Source organism: Tupaia chinensis, unplaced genomic scaffold (assembly GCF_000334495.1).
Source record: "Tupaia chinensis unplaced genomic scaffold, TupChi_1.0 Scaffold000281_1, whole genome shotgun sequence".
NCBI lineage: Eukaryota > Metazoa > Chordata > Mammalia > Scandentia > Tupaiidae > Tupaia > Tupaia belangeri.
Window position 1 is genome coordinate 4141825 of NW_006159764.1, and position 15132 is coordinate 4156956.

The window sequence follows — 15132 nt, forward strand, 5'->3', positions numbered from 1 at the left end:
AGTGAATGCAACCCACAATGGGAAATGGTCATATTGTAATCCCTGGGTTGTTTGTTTTTCGACCCTATTGGGATTTGGGGCATATACACACACGTGCACCTGACATGGTTTTGAAGCTGCCAGAACTGGGATTCAAACCAGGATCAGCTATATTGGATCTGTCTACCTTAACCACTAGGCAACAGGACTGGCTCAAGAATTAAAAATATAAATTATGTATTTCTTATAGGCCTCAAAAGGTCCAGAAATTAAATCTTATAATTTTTAAACTAAGGAGACTGAACAATCAAAGAGCATAAATAACTTTTACAAAGCTGTATTGCTAAAGGGGAAGAAGCCAGCCCTAGACCCTAGTCTCTTGACTCCATCTGTGTCTCCTCTCCTTTGTTCTGACCTTTAATTTTCAGTTAAATGTTAACTATGATAAAAATTTACATAGCTAAGGGCCAGACAATGATAAAACTTAATGCTCTGTAACACAATTCCATAGGAGAGTATTTCTAGTTCAAGACCAGAGACCCTCTGAGTACTCCAGGCCTATATTTACCCATAATGTAGCTGACCGAAGTCTGGATATGGGTCGAGGTTTTAAGATCCTGTTGGGTCAGGACCAGCAGAGGGCCTAATGGTTATGTCGCTAGACTCCCAGGTAGTTGACTGTAGTTCGAGTTCCAGATCCAGTAACTTAAAACTCATGCCCGGTGTGAGTGCATGCATGCCCAAGATTCCACCGGAGAGGAGAATGGAGGAGAAGAGATTGTGTGTGATGTGGCCATCCCACCCGGAAGGTGATTTCTAGCTTTCTGTCTCTCTGTCTCTCTGGTGAGCACATGTGCCCTATAGCATAAATCTCTCTAAAAAGAAAAGAAAAATAAAACCTCCTGTCTTTCTGTCTCGCTTACAGAAAACAATAAGTAAATAAATTTAAAACAGTTTTCATAGTTGGAAAAATGAGAAACAAATTCTTGAATACCTTAACTTTGTTTACTGTTGTTAGCAGTCTCATAAATATTGAGTAAATAAAACATTTATAAATTACGAGTTTATTAGATATTTTGCATTATCATAAACCATGTTGTGATGGCCCAGAAAAAACATAGCAGAACTTTAATCTTTTGAATCTGCATGGTAAATTTCATATACCTAAGCCTCACATTTTTATTTTTTATCAGCTCTCATTAAATAAATATTATTTTTTCTTCACCCGTCTGGCCTTCTTTGGATTAGTGGCACTATTCAACATTCTATATTTAATCAATTTAAATCTACTCGTTCTATTAAAATAAATAATCATTACCTCTGGAATTCAAAAGAAATGTGACTGGAAAGATAAATATGTGCTATGGCAGACTTTTTTTTATTTGGCAAAAGTAATTTATCCCTTACCTGAGTTATCACTGAGTACCCTCATTGGATTGCTAAATAAGGAACTGCTTACACCATTCAGCAAATAGCTTTCTTTTGTCTCCTCTTACAGGTCATCTCTTCTCACTCCCAGCTCTTAACAATCATCCACTTAGTCACAAAAGCCATTGCAGCTACAGTCCTTTGAGGCAAGGATAGAATATACAATTCTTTCCAAATTCAAAGCAAAATAAGTCACTTAGCTCAGTGAAAATGCTGACTCAGACCAATAAACGTTTCAGCGCTGGAGTCTTCACTAGCAATGAAAAGTATGCTCCTATCGGCCATGTACCAAAAAGGTCAGTGATTCCCAAGTAGATAGCTCCCTCCACTGGCCCAACCTTCATGATGTGTTCTGAAATCTGAAGTCACTAAATTTGCAACACAGATCACAGAATATGAGAGCTATTTTTGGAATTGAGAAATACCGAATTATAAGGTAGATCAGTCCATAGCGAAGAGGTAGTAGCCTCTGTAAAATACTAAAACTTCAGTGGGAATATCATGAGATGAAGAAATACAGAAAACATACAAACGCTAGACTCCAGGAGAGAGAAGACCAGTGGTGGGAAAACACACGCTGAGGGGTTTACAGTTCTCAGAGAATCTGATGACATACCAAAGGGAGGAGCAGTGATCTCCAGACTGACATGGAAGGATAGGTGGGCGTGGCAAAATACTGGGCTTTTGTTTTGTTGACTAGGTATTCAAGTTTAGGAATTGAACTGAGGTAACTCCATCATGGTAGAGGTTGAATTTTCTTCTTCTTTGCCTTTCTGTCCTCAGTCATCCCCTCCTAAAAAGTAAGTGTGCTTTCCCTTTGAGAGGACACTCATTATTGAATGCCTATCTAGGGTGCCCATATCGCTTTGTCACAAATATCATCCTGTCCAGCCTCTAAAGAGGTTGGATTTTACAGATGAGGAGGCTCACAGAGGTAAAATAACATGGAATCACGTCTCCCCTGAGCCCATGCTAGAATACCTGACATTTAATCTGGCACTCAATCTGGTATTGTTTATCGGCAGTGCATCTCAAACTGTGGTCCCTGTACCAGCAGCATAAGCATCACCCAGGACTTGTTAGAAATAAAGATCGTCTTATGAAGTTTATTTATTTATCCTATGAGTGAGCACGTCGCAGAGACTGAGATGCAATATCCTGGACACCACATTTTAACCCCAGCTTCAGCCAGCCCTGGATCATGGGCACACAAGCACACCTGGCGTGGTCAGGAAGGTCTCGGAAGTGAGCTGCCACCTGTCCCCTGTGTGTCTGCCTCACAGAGCACTGTATCTGACCACACAGACATTGTCTGGCTTCAGGAAATGAAAATTCGTGGGCCCCAACCGAGACGTATCAAGCCAGAAACGGGAATGGAAGGGAAGCGATTGTGTTTCACATGCCCACCAGATAGTTATGATATACATTAAAGCTTGAGAAATCTTCTCTGACAAAAGTAACCAAAATCTTTAAGTTAAATTGACGCAATTTATGAAAAAGAAATTTCAAGTTGTTTCTGTACTAAAATTTCATGAGCATGATCAACTAGTGAGTTATATTCAGACTCATTATCCTGTGATAAAAGGTGTGCAGATTTTCCTCATCCATGGTGATTGTGTCTCTCCAAATAGCCCATCTTACTTTGCCAAAAATACCTATTCATTGTTTAGGTACACTCAAACTACAGTTCTCGTGTGTGTGTGTATGTGTGTGTGTGTGTGTGTTTGCAGCTTGGTCATTTTTCTTCTACAACTCTAAATTCCAAATCAAGCTGGTTATTCTTTATTATTACAGCAATTTTAACACTTCATTTATTCATTTACAATTACTGACTTCCATTATTAGTTTCCATATATTTGAGGAGCCAAAAAATGTTTTATTCATCTGTGCATCTCAGCTCCCACAGCAAAGTATTGAGGACAGAGGAAGCATTTAAGGGACAGATTTGTTAAATAAATGATTGGATGAGCACAACTACCTGGGCCCCATGGTTTTTAAAGTTTTTATATCCTCCTGCCTTAATGAAGAACGTTAGTTAATAGCTCTTAAAATGACAGTTCTCTGGGGCCAACCTGTGGTATAGTGGTTAATGCCACTGGATCTCACATGGACAACTGTGTGGATCAAGTCCCTGACCTGGCTTCTTACAAAATACTCTGGGTAGGTGCCAGCAGGTGGTTGGTCATTAAGGTGCTGGGCTTCTACATGGCCAAGCATGGTTCAAGTCCCTGATCTGGCGGCTTGCATTCTCACTCCCCACCCCTTTGGTCAAATTGAAGTGTAATAAATAAAATTAAATAAACAATTATTGTAAAAAGATACTCTGGGTATATTTCAACATTTGCCCAAAATCCCAGGAGAAGAATGGAGGAGAAGGTGTGGTATGGCCATCACCCTGGGGGGGTGTGTTCTCACTTTTCCTTCCTGTCTCTTTCCAATGAGCACATGTGCCCTTTAACAAATTAAAAGAAAAAATATAGTTCTCCTGGTTTAGTTGAATCATGGAATCAACCAAAGCACTTTAAAACTATTACTGAAAATCTGGATCATACCACATACCACTAAAAAGGAAAAAAAAGAAAACCTTGTGATTTAATTGATATGGAATGCAAAAATCAGGGCATCAGAATTGTTAAAAATTCCCCAGGGAATGTTAATATGAAATCAAAACTGAGAACAACTTCCTTTGAATGATTTCCAAGTTGACAGCAAGAATTATATGAAAACAACAAGAATCAACCTCTATCATCACCTTTACTACAAATTTGCTGTAAATATATCCGGTTGGCTTACTGAGTTTATAATCTCTAGATAAAAATAAGAAAAAGATGTTTGGAAAGATAGAGTTTAGTGTTCGGAAAACAATGAAAAAGGGGAAAAACATTTCTACTACTGAGAATACACATTAATTGTCTCAACTCACACATCTTACCTAAATCATTCCCCAAGTCTAAAGATGACATATTGAAGTACAACTTTTTAGATAAATATTTCACAAGCCTCTGCCTTGGTCAACAATAGTATTTTGGGATTCTATGCAAGATTTATTTGCTTAGCTAGATAGTTTCTCAGAGCCACATTCTGATTCTTTAATGAAAATGCTATTCTTGGCATTTCAAACCCCAGCGCCAACCATCTGAGTAGACTTCTAATAGAATGTTATTATATTTTTACTTAGTATCTTTTGTGAAAATATCAAGTACTTTCCTTATGTAGGCCAGAAGTTTCAAACCAGAGTTCTTAGATGGGAGTGATATACTGTATTCAAGAAAACAAAGTAAAATAGTAAAGGAAAGACAAAAAGAAGAAGAAAAAGAAGAAGGAGACTTTTTTTTTCTTTTCAGTTTTTGCCATAGGGTGCATGTACCTGCCAAAGAGAGAAGGGAAAATGAGCTATCAACCCCCCAGGGAAATGGCCACACCACAGTCTCCTCTTCATTCTCCTGTTAGGATTTGGGACATGCATATGCATACATGGTGTGTTTTTCTTTCTTTGTAAACTTTTATTTATTGATTATTATTATTATTCAATTTGACCAGAGAGAGAGAAAAGCAAGCTTCCAGGTCTGGGACTTGAATCGCAGGTGGCCATGTGGAAGTCTAGTGCCTTCACCACACCACCTGCCAGCCCTGCATGGTGCATTTTTCAAGCCGCCCGGTAGAAGACTTGAACTGCAAAGTCAGTCATGTCTGATTTTGTGTCTTAACCATCACTCCACCTGCTGGTCCCTCAAATATTTTATTTTTTATTAATTTTCATTTTTAAATTCAGGGTCTTAGGTCTTCAGCCTATGGCATATTGATTACATTGCTGGACTCCCATATGGCCTACCAAGGTTTGAGTCCCAGATCCAGAGGATTGAAATTCAACGGGGGACACGTGTGCATGCATGTCCAAAATTCTGAGAGGAGAATGAAGAAGAAGGGATTGAGGATGGCCATCCTCACCTGGGAGGTAATTTCTCACTTTCCCTCTCACTATCTCTGTCTCTCTCTCTCTCTGGCAAGCACATGTGCCCTAAGGCAAAAAGCTCTCAAAAAAAAGCCCCAAAAATGTCAGGGTCTTTTCATGTCACTATCCTTCTACTTCAGCCTTCCAACTGGGAATAACAGGTGCATGCTACCACACCTGGCTCTCTCTTTCAGACAGGATCGTGTTATGTTGTCAAAGCAAGTTTCAAACTCAGGAAGCTCTCACTTCAGCCTCTGAGAATTGTTGGCATTACAGGCACGCACCACAGCATCCAGCCTTGAGGTTGGGCCAGAAGTTAAACCCAGGTCTCCCATGTGGTCTTAGCTCATGGAGCACAGCATCTTAACAGTGCACACCACCCTGATGGGTTCCAGTGTAAATATGTATAGATTCTTTAATGACTAGGTAACACATGGCTGGGAAGGGGGGGAGGAGAAAAATAGTATGTGGAGGAAGGCTATTTTAATTTAGAAACATACCTGAGTGTAGAGATAGTTTGTGGATTCCAAATGTTAAGAATGTATAAATTATAATTCAGAAAGGACTAAAGAAATCCATTGATATATGTACATGTATACACATAGCAGCAAATATTTATATTGTCATTTTACTCTTTGTTTTTGCCTAAATTTCAGTTGATTGACACTGTTCAGTGGCTTTGTTTTATGTATTTTGTCTTTACAAATTCTCTGATGTGGATGACTACAACTTTTGAAGTATCTTTCTCGTTACAATCTAGAATATGTCAAATATAAGAACCTAGCCGTTCTAATAGTGTTTTGAGCTGACTACAATTCACTGACTACATTTTCTTTGATTGACTTTCTTTGATCACTTCCTATGTTAAGTATTTATCCTCCTTTCCCTGAATTTAAATTAGAATGTTCTCTTCACAGAGTTACACGTATATCCATGAATCTTTAACTATAGAAAGACACAACGAAACTCTTTTGCTCTCAAGTTTGCCAAGACAAAAATATAAATCCTTTAGAGTAATTTTGTGAAGCCCTTAACTTTTTCTTTTTTCCTTTTTAATTTTGCAAAGTGTTCACGTGCTTAGCTGAGTTAGATAGAGGAAAAGTGTGAAAGCTCCCACCACGGGGATAGTCATACCTTCTATTTCATTTCTCTCTTGGGATTTTGGACACACACACACACACACACACACACACACACAGAGAGAGAGAGAGAGAGAGAGAGAGACCTAGCATAGTTATCAAGCCGCTGAGTCTGAGACTCAAACTTCACAGCCATATAAAATCCACCCCCACTTATCCACAATGCCACAGGCTGTCCCTAAAGCCATAACTTCTGAATCGTTTTCTTTTTTCATTTCTTCCTTCAATACTCACAAAGTGTCAAAGTCCCAAATTAATACTATTCTACAATTTAGGATATAAATTTGTACTATGTCAACTTTATTCTACCAATTTTCTGTTGCTATTATTTTGGACTGGGACCCAGTATCAAAATGAGGGTAATTTCTTTATCTCTTTCAGTTAGAACCAGATAATTTACTCTATCAGAGAATAATTGGCAAACAATATTGCCAAGTTCTCAACGATTATAGTAATATAGATTCACACCCTTTTTATTTATTTATTTTTTATTTTCAGAGATATTTTTTTCTAGAGGGTGCATGTGCTCCCCACAGACAGAGAGACAGAAAGCAAGGAATCACCCCCTAGGGGGGAATGGCTGTGCTGCAATCCCTTTTCTTCCATCCTCCTCTTGGGATTTTGGGCATGCACACACATATGCCCAGTAAGAGTTTGAAGCTGCTGGCTCCAGGGTTTGAACTGTGGTCAATTACAATGGGAGTCCAGTGACATAACTATGATCCTATCTGCTGGTCCCTCTCACAGAAATTTTAGCCAGTAAAACATTAGCAGGATTTTGGAGTTTTCTGAGAATTGCAAATACACACGTTAAAGTGCATTATCTAAATCTCTAAAGACATGAGAACATATACACATATAAACTTATTTACTCTAGAGCCTCTCAAACTTAGTACTATTGATATTTCAGGCCAAGTAGTTTTGTTTTGAGGGCTGCATGGTATGCTGTTTAGCAGGATACTTAGTCTGTACCCACCAGATGCCACTAGCAGCCTCCACGCCATGTTATGACAATCACGAGTGTTTTTCTATAGTGCCAAAGGTCCCTCCAGGAGGAAAATCATGCCCTTCTAAGAATAATTTATTTTGTGCTTTCTAAATGGATATGCCTACTTAGCTCTAAGAAATAGATTTTAGATATAAACTTTAAATGAAACTAGCAAGAGTATTAATATCTTGAAATATCATTTGAACTAAATTATAAATCTATATCATTATTATAAGTAAATATTTGTGATGCTCCAACTATATGAAAATTTTATTCTTTCTATAGGTTCCATGAAAATTCAGAATAAGGTGTTAGGTGGTGTCATGGTGGTAAAATAACAGGACCAACACAGATAAGGTTGAAGGTTCAAATTGCAGGACCTCCCTGAGCATGCTAAACAGACATTCTCAATCTGGGCTGGCCAGGACTGGGGGTTGGGGAGGATGATGGCATGAAAACTATGTCAGGGATGCACATTTCTTTCTCCTTCTCTTTTAGAAAAAATAAACTTAAATTCGAAATAAGTCACAGGGTCAGTTACATAATACCTTAAGCAGACGTGGCATGCTTTCAGGATGGGAGAGAGTTAACTTTGAGGGCCAGCACCTTGCACAGTGGTGAAGTGCTGTGCACAGGGAGCTGGGTCCCACGTGTCTGACTGTGACTTGAGTTCTATCCCCGGGAGCTTGAAAAATGTACTGGGCACATGTGTGTATGTGTGTCCGAGATCCTGACAGGAAGAAGGAATGGAGGAAAAAGGATTGTGGCATGATTATGCCTGATTGGGAGCTGTTTTCTTCTTTCTCTTTTTGCCAAGTGCCTGGCAATTTAGAAAAAAAAAAAGAAAGAAAGAAAGTTTATTTTGAGCCACAAAATACCATATTAACTCTAATTCTTTACTGTTTTTCAGTTATGCAATATTCTAATAATCAAAGACATTTTGTCTCAAGTTTTCTATATTTCAAAATACAGAGTCTTAATGGTAATGCTAGATATTTTATTTATTCTCAACTTTACCTGGATTTTTGGATTCTGATTTGTTTTCTTACTACTGCTCTCACTGAGATATGTAGGCCAATGATACACTTTTTGACAGTTAAAAGAATATAGCAAGTGACTTCTATAAGTTCTTCAAAGGGGAGCTTTGTGGTACTAGTGTTGAATTTAACTTGAGTCCTGTAGTCCCAGAAAACAGAGAAAGTTAAAAAAAAAAGAAATCCTCCCAATTATCTGTATCCAGAGAAACTGCAAGAATACCTTGCCCATGTATATTTTCATGATGAGACCCACTTTCACCCTTTCTCAATAACTCGTTTGTTTTATAACCCCCGAGTGATTTTCTTCTATAGGTTCTTCATCCACAAAACTTCTCCATATTGCAATAGCTAGAATAAATTATATTTATAATTATCTAATGACATTTTTTCTTCCATGATATTTTTTCTCTGTCTTACAATTTGCTATAGGGTGTGTGCCCTTGTCAGAGAAGGGATGGGAAGTAAGAAATCATCCTCCAGGGAGATGGTCATGCAGCATCTCTTCTTTCCAGATTTAGGGCACACACATGCCTGGTATGTCTTCAAACTGCTGTATCCAGGACTCAATCTACAGTTGGTTATGTGGAACCCAGTGCTTTAACCACCATGCTACCAGTTGGCCCCCCTCACACAGGATTTTTTTAAACTAACTTTTTTGTTTGTTTGACTGGTCTTCATTTTTGCTTTTATCTATTCCTATTCAGGAAGAAGAGACTAGAGGAGTCAAGTAAGCTTGAGTGATTCTGAGACCATCTCCCAAACTGCACGTGAGCCACAAGCAGATTGTCTTTAACAAGATTGTCAGGTTATTTATGTGCACACTTAAATTTAAGTTGTATCATCTAAAATTTACCTAGACATTTCTTCTGGTCACATATAAGTTGTTGCTTTTTCTTGTGTCTTTCCTTGCTTCCACTTATATCTAGTGAGTTGCCTCTCTTATTAGAATAATTTCAAAGTAAGTAACTACAAGATGCCTCATCCTTTCACTAACTTATCAGGTTCTTTCCTTATGTTTTTCAACCTAGGTTGACCTTCCTTCCTGTCAAAATTCTACTCCATTTATTATAACCTAACATTATATATGGCCATCTCTTCTAGAGCACAAATATCCTGGAAACTGGGACTGTTGTTTTATTTTTTCATCTTACACTAGCACTTAAGAAAATGCCTAGAACACATGTTGTTCTCAGAATATGTTTTAACTACCTGAACTGAGTAAGATAGATGTAAGGAAAGGAGGCTTGTTCATTTATTTTCTTTTTTAAACAAAGTATGAAGGTCTTACTTCATAGACCAAATGCTATTCCAGGCAACAGGATTCATAGGTTAGTAGATTGTGTTCTTGTCTTATATGTTAATAATTTTATATTATAATATGTAATTTAAAGTAGTATCAACTATGAGTTTATTAAGTTGACATTTAGAAAATATCCAGTTTACATAGAAGAAAGTATTTGAGCTGCTACTAGATCAATGGAGGGCCCGACATAAAAGCACAGATAAGCCACTGACTATATTTTAAGAAAAGTGATAAAGAAGGGCAAAGACCCAGACATAGGAAAGACTTCGGTGAGTTCGACTGATAGCAGGGAGGCCAGTGTGACTAAACTGAGTAAGCAATGAGAAGTAGCATGGACAGAGAATGAAGACGGACATTATATATTTAAGTAGATATTCTCTCTCTTAACCTCTCTCTCATGAGTAAATATGTATATTATTTATTGATTCCATAAGTGACACAGACATAGAGAGATAAGAACAGAGACATAGCACCCCGGCAGGATATCTGCACTACAATCTACCCTCCAGCCTCCGCCAGCCCAGATCATGGGTACATGTGGGCCTGGTGAACTCAAAAAGGTTTCTAGAAGTGAACCGTTAACCTTGCCATGTGAGTCTGCCTCATATAGGGCCGTATTTCACTGCTACACCAACATCTAGTCCTGAGGTTTACAATTTCAAACGTTATTGTGACTGCTGTAAGAGGAAAAGTAGGTACAAAAAGTAGAAATGAAAAAAAAAAAAATACAAGAAAGAACACAGTAAAGATAAACTTTACGATGGCCACTCAATAGCCCAGAGGGTGTGCGTGGATCCCACATGGCTGACCATGGTTTTAATCTTGGCTCCAGTGGCTTGAAAAACAAGCTAGGTGCATATATGTGTATGCCTCAAATCCTGGTGAAATGAAGAAATGGAAGAGGAAAGATTGCAGCATGACCACTCCCCAATAGAAAAGTGATTTCTCTTTCTCACTTTTCAGCTTTTCAGCCTCTCATGAGCACACATACCACCTAGGAGAAAAAAAAAAAAAAAAGATAAAAAGATAAACTTTACCAAATTTGAAATTTTGTCTGAATTAGAAGTGCCAAAAAGAAAGAAAATTATTATTTTTTAACAGAAATTCAGTGGACACTGGATAAAGGTGGTAGTAGGAAAAGTCACAAGAACTGTCACATCGTATTGTTAGAAAAAAAGTGTTTTTCCCAGGAACTGAAATGAGTCTTGCATACCAGTGCTTCTCACACTTCAGTGTGTATAGAAGTCAATCATCTGTGTAGCTCATTGAAATGCAGAATTCCATAGGTTGGAAGTAGATCTCCAGATCCTGTGCTTTTCATCTGCATCAGTGGGGACAGCTCTGGGGATGCTGCTGGTCTGAGCACGGAGTACCAACTCTGCAGACCGTGGCTTAACCTAGGTTTAGCTCTGTTGTGAGACAGAGCAGAAAGATTAAGACAATTTGAAATGAAAAGAAAAAAAAACCTTAAGGTTGGCAGGACTAGTTTCAGAATTCTCTACTGCCAGAGTGAAGGGTCAAACACCAGAGTACGACCAAATTTGGTTGTAATTAAGGTAAGCTACCGGTTAATTTTGTAATACTCTTATTGCCACAGATTTCTTTTGTACAGCTGTGATAATTTCTCAAGTCTGAATGCTTTGAAAGAGACAAGAATGTAAACCCACGTTAAAGACTTACTAGCGACTCAGTTTCCTCCTTTCTTCATGACCCCGTTTTGTAAAATCACCCAGCAGAACATTACTGTTGGCATTTCTTTTCCATCCTCTTGGCCAAAGGCATGTCTCTTCTATCTAGAGTGGACTGCAGTTCCTCATTTTTAACCTCACTTCCTTTGTTATTTTAAAATTATCTGCTAATGGGACCAGCAGGTGGCATTCTGGTTAAAGAGCTGGAGTTCCATATGACTGACTGCGGTTTGAGCCCCAGACCTGGCAGCTTGCTCTCTCACTTTCTCTTTTCCTCTCTCTCTCTTTTCCTGTCTCTCTCTCTCTCATGAGTGTATGAGCCCTGTAGTAAACTAAAAAATAATAATGATAAATGAAATTAAGTATCTTTTTAAAAAAGTTTAATAAAAACCTACTAATTTTTTTAGCTCATTAGAACACTGACAGAATCAAAATAAGTGAAAAATAGACACTTATTTTTACTAAATTACCTCTTTTTTCCTTATAATTACTTCACTTATCTTTTAAATGACAAGTCACCAAATTAACCTCAGAAGGAATTAAAGATTGATACTCTGACATTTTAATTTAAATTAGTCATTGGAGCCTACATCAACATATCTCAGTGTGTGTGTGTGTGTGTGTGTGTGTGTGTGTGCGTGTGTGTATTTTTTTTTTTAAAGAAGATAAAGGTTGCTATGGTTTGAATAATAGTTGTCCCCCAGAATTTCATGGTTTCAGAATTTGATGTTAGGAAATGGTGAGACCTATTTGTGGTGATTGGAACATGGTGATCGCTCATGGAGACAACTTCTCGAATAGATTATTAACGTCTGGAAGGACCTCATGAGTACTTGCTTTTCTGAGAAGGGGTTAGTTCTCATGAGAGTTGGTTTCTTCAAGAGAGAGACCTGCCTGCAGCTCTCTCTCTCTCTCTCTCTCTCTTTCTCCCCAAGCACCTGACATCTTCTGTGCTTCTATTGACCGTGCTGTAGTCCAATGCTTTGGGACTTTCTAGGCAACAGAAAGGTGAATTTTGCAAATAAATCTGCCTTCTCTTAAATCTACCCAGTCTTGAGTATTTCTGTTAGCAACACAATAACAGATGAAGATAATGACTATAAACAAATTGTTTTCCATTTTCCACTATGGTGTTTTGAGTTTTAAAATATACATTCCAAAGATCATGAGAGAATTAAATGTTATTTTTATGATTAGTGTTCTTTTGTACAATAGATATTTGGGATGCTTTAAATATTATACAATCTTGAATTGCTCTTGCTAAAAATTTCCAAGTAGTATATTGGAGTCAAGCAGATTACCAGATTTTCTTTATGTATCTAGCACATTTAGGAGAGAATGTAGCTAAAAAGAGCAAACCTCTCTTCAGTATTACATAGGCGCATAGGCATTCTTTAACAGAGATTACAATTTAGACCAACTTGCAACCAGTACCATGATGCTGTAGAGTTACGCAATTCTGACAAAAGTGCAACGTAATTTCTTGGTTCTTTCAACAGTAATACAGGGACCAGGTGGTAGTGCAGTGGTAATGAGACTGGACCCACATGTAGGGTCTACATTTATGTTCTAGGACCACCCTGTCTACACTGGGCTTGCGCACATGCCCATGAACTAGGCGGGCTGAGGTTGAAGTGTCAATCATATCACAAAGATTATTGGTGGTGCCCATCTTCCTTTCTCCTTCTATCTGTCTCTCCCTCTTTCATGGAAGAAATAAACACTTTTAAGGTTAATACACAATATTCATGTCTTGCATTTTACTCATTTACTTCATCTTCACCTAAATTATAAAATCACTTAAAAACCAAAATCTTACTCTCTGTATGGCAAAATTATACCTCACTGCATCTGTAAGGTTTAATCTTTCTATCATTTACTTTTATTCCTTTCTGACTTATTTCCAAACCTGAAAAGTTCTTCCCTTTTTCATGTCTTTACAATGTACATAGTGTTTCATTTTTCTTTCACATGAATAATATCAGAACTTGCACAAAGCTTAGAATACTACATTTCAACTCAGAGCTTTCTTTTAATTCAATATGTAGGTCAACCAAACAGAAATCTAGTTCATCTAAGAACATTTCAAAGATTCAAATGATATACAAGAGACTCAATTTTAAGGACAATCATGTCACATGATGTCAGTCACACAGACATACACTCATCAATTTCACCTCAATTCTGTGAACCTACTGGATCTGGTCTCCCTATTTTTCTCATGATTTATTGAGCATTGAATAAATTTAAATAGGTTAATCTTGTCAGTGACAGAAATAAAGTGGATTTATTCAAGGCAATTTTCATCCAGCATTTTAGAAATAGTTGTAAATTTGTTATTTACAACTGTATCTAATTTGAGAGTAATTAACTAAGTGGAGTGTCTGGACAAAAGAAAATGACTTGAGACTACCTACAGAATAGCAGTCTTATGACCTACTAAAATTTTAAACTGGACTGGTTATGGAAGCTGGATCCTATATGGCAACGATGTTTCAAATCCTGCTCCAGTGGCTTCAAGTACAAGCCAGGCATGTGTATATGCATGTAGAAAGTCCTGATGGGATGGAGAAATGGAGAAGAGATTGTGATGTGCCCATGTCCCATTGAGGAGGTGCTTCTTTCAGTGTCTCTCTCTCTCTCTCTTAAACATACATGCCATTGGGGGGAAAAATACTGACAAACTGACAATGCCATTTGCAATCAGAATCTTTCTGTTCTTTAATATCATGTAGTATACTTTCAAAGAAGTAAATGCCAGTTTGATTAGAGTGGTATATTTAGAACTTATTTCTAGTTTCAGTTTCCCTTTCTATTCCCCCAAAGTCAGCATAATTGGCTAAAATTCTTGAGAGTTTCTTGATATACAAAGAGGGACTTGAGGGCCAGGTCAGTGGAGTAGGAGTAGCACACTGCTCAGATAAAGCTGGATCCAGATAGAAGATCACAGATCATTTCCCAGGTTGAGCTATTCATGTGGGGCATGTGTGTCCATAGTCTTGGCTGGCCGAGAATTCAGGGGTGGAGGTGGGGGTATCACTGCATGAGACTCCTGCTGGGAGCTGTACCCCAGCCGGGGTGGGTGCTCAGGAATCAGACTAAGACCTCAAGCCCTTTAGCATGTTCTTAGCCAGCTACAGCCAGAGTAAACTCTGAACTGCAGCCCTGATGGCCAGAAGTCATACGTATTTATTATAGAAGGAGTTTTACAGCAGTGGGATGGGTGAGGGGAAGTAAGTGAAACATTTTGCTCTAAAAGGTAAAGCATTCAAAGTATAGGAATAATAATCATAAAACATGACGTCTGTTTTGTTTAGGTATAAACAGTCATAATTCTTAGAACGAGGAAGCCTATTTTTCGGGTGCATTCTCTTCTTAGATCTTGATTGCCGGGGAGGGTCTTTGGATGAGAGGGATCCCAGAAATCTTAATAACCTCAGTCCCAGACCAGCTTGATTACTTCAGTCCCAGATTGGCTTGAGAACCTGAGCCCCAGGTCAGCTTTTGAGAACTTCAGCCTCAGGCTAGGGTGGCAGCAATTACAAGGGCCTAGAAATAAATCCTGTCTGGTTTAGTAAAGACAAGGTTAGTATATACTAAAGTGAAATACTTATATTA

The 15132-nt window shown here is 38.1% G+C and overlaps 1 long non-coding RNA gene across 2 annotated transcripts in view; it reads right to left on the reverse strand.

Moving 5' to 3' along the window:
- The window catches only part of LOC102497394 (uncharacterized), a 211185-nt gene that overhangs the window by 156096 nt on the left and 39957 nt on the right, over positions 1–15132 (reverse strand). Inside the window, exon 2 of one of the 2 annotated variants that reach the window (XR_334790.1) lies at positions 11040–11235. The exons of the other annotated variant lie outside the window; for it this stretch is intronic. This is a non-coding gene — a long non-coding RNA (uncharacterized LOC102497394). The remainder of the gene's footprint in view (positions 1–11039; positions 11236–15132) is intronic. 2 annotated transcript variants of the gene reach the window in all.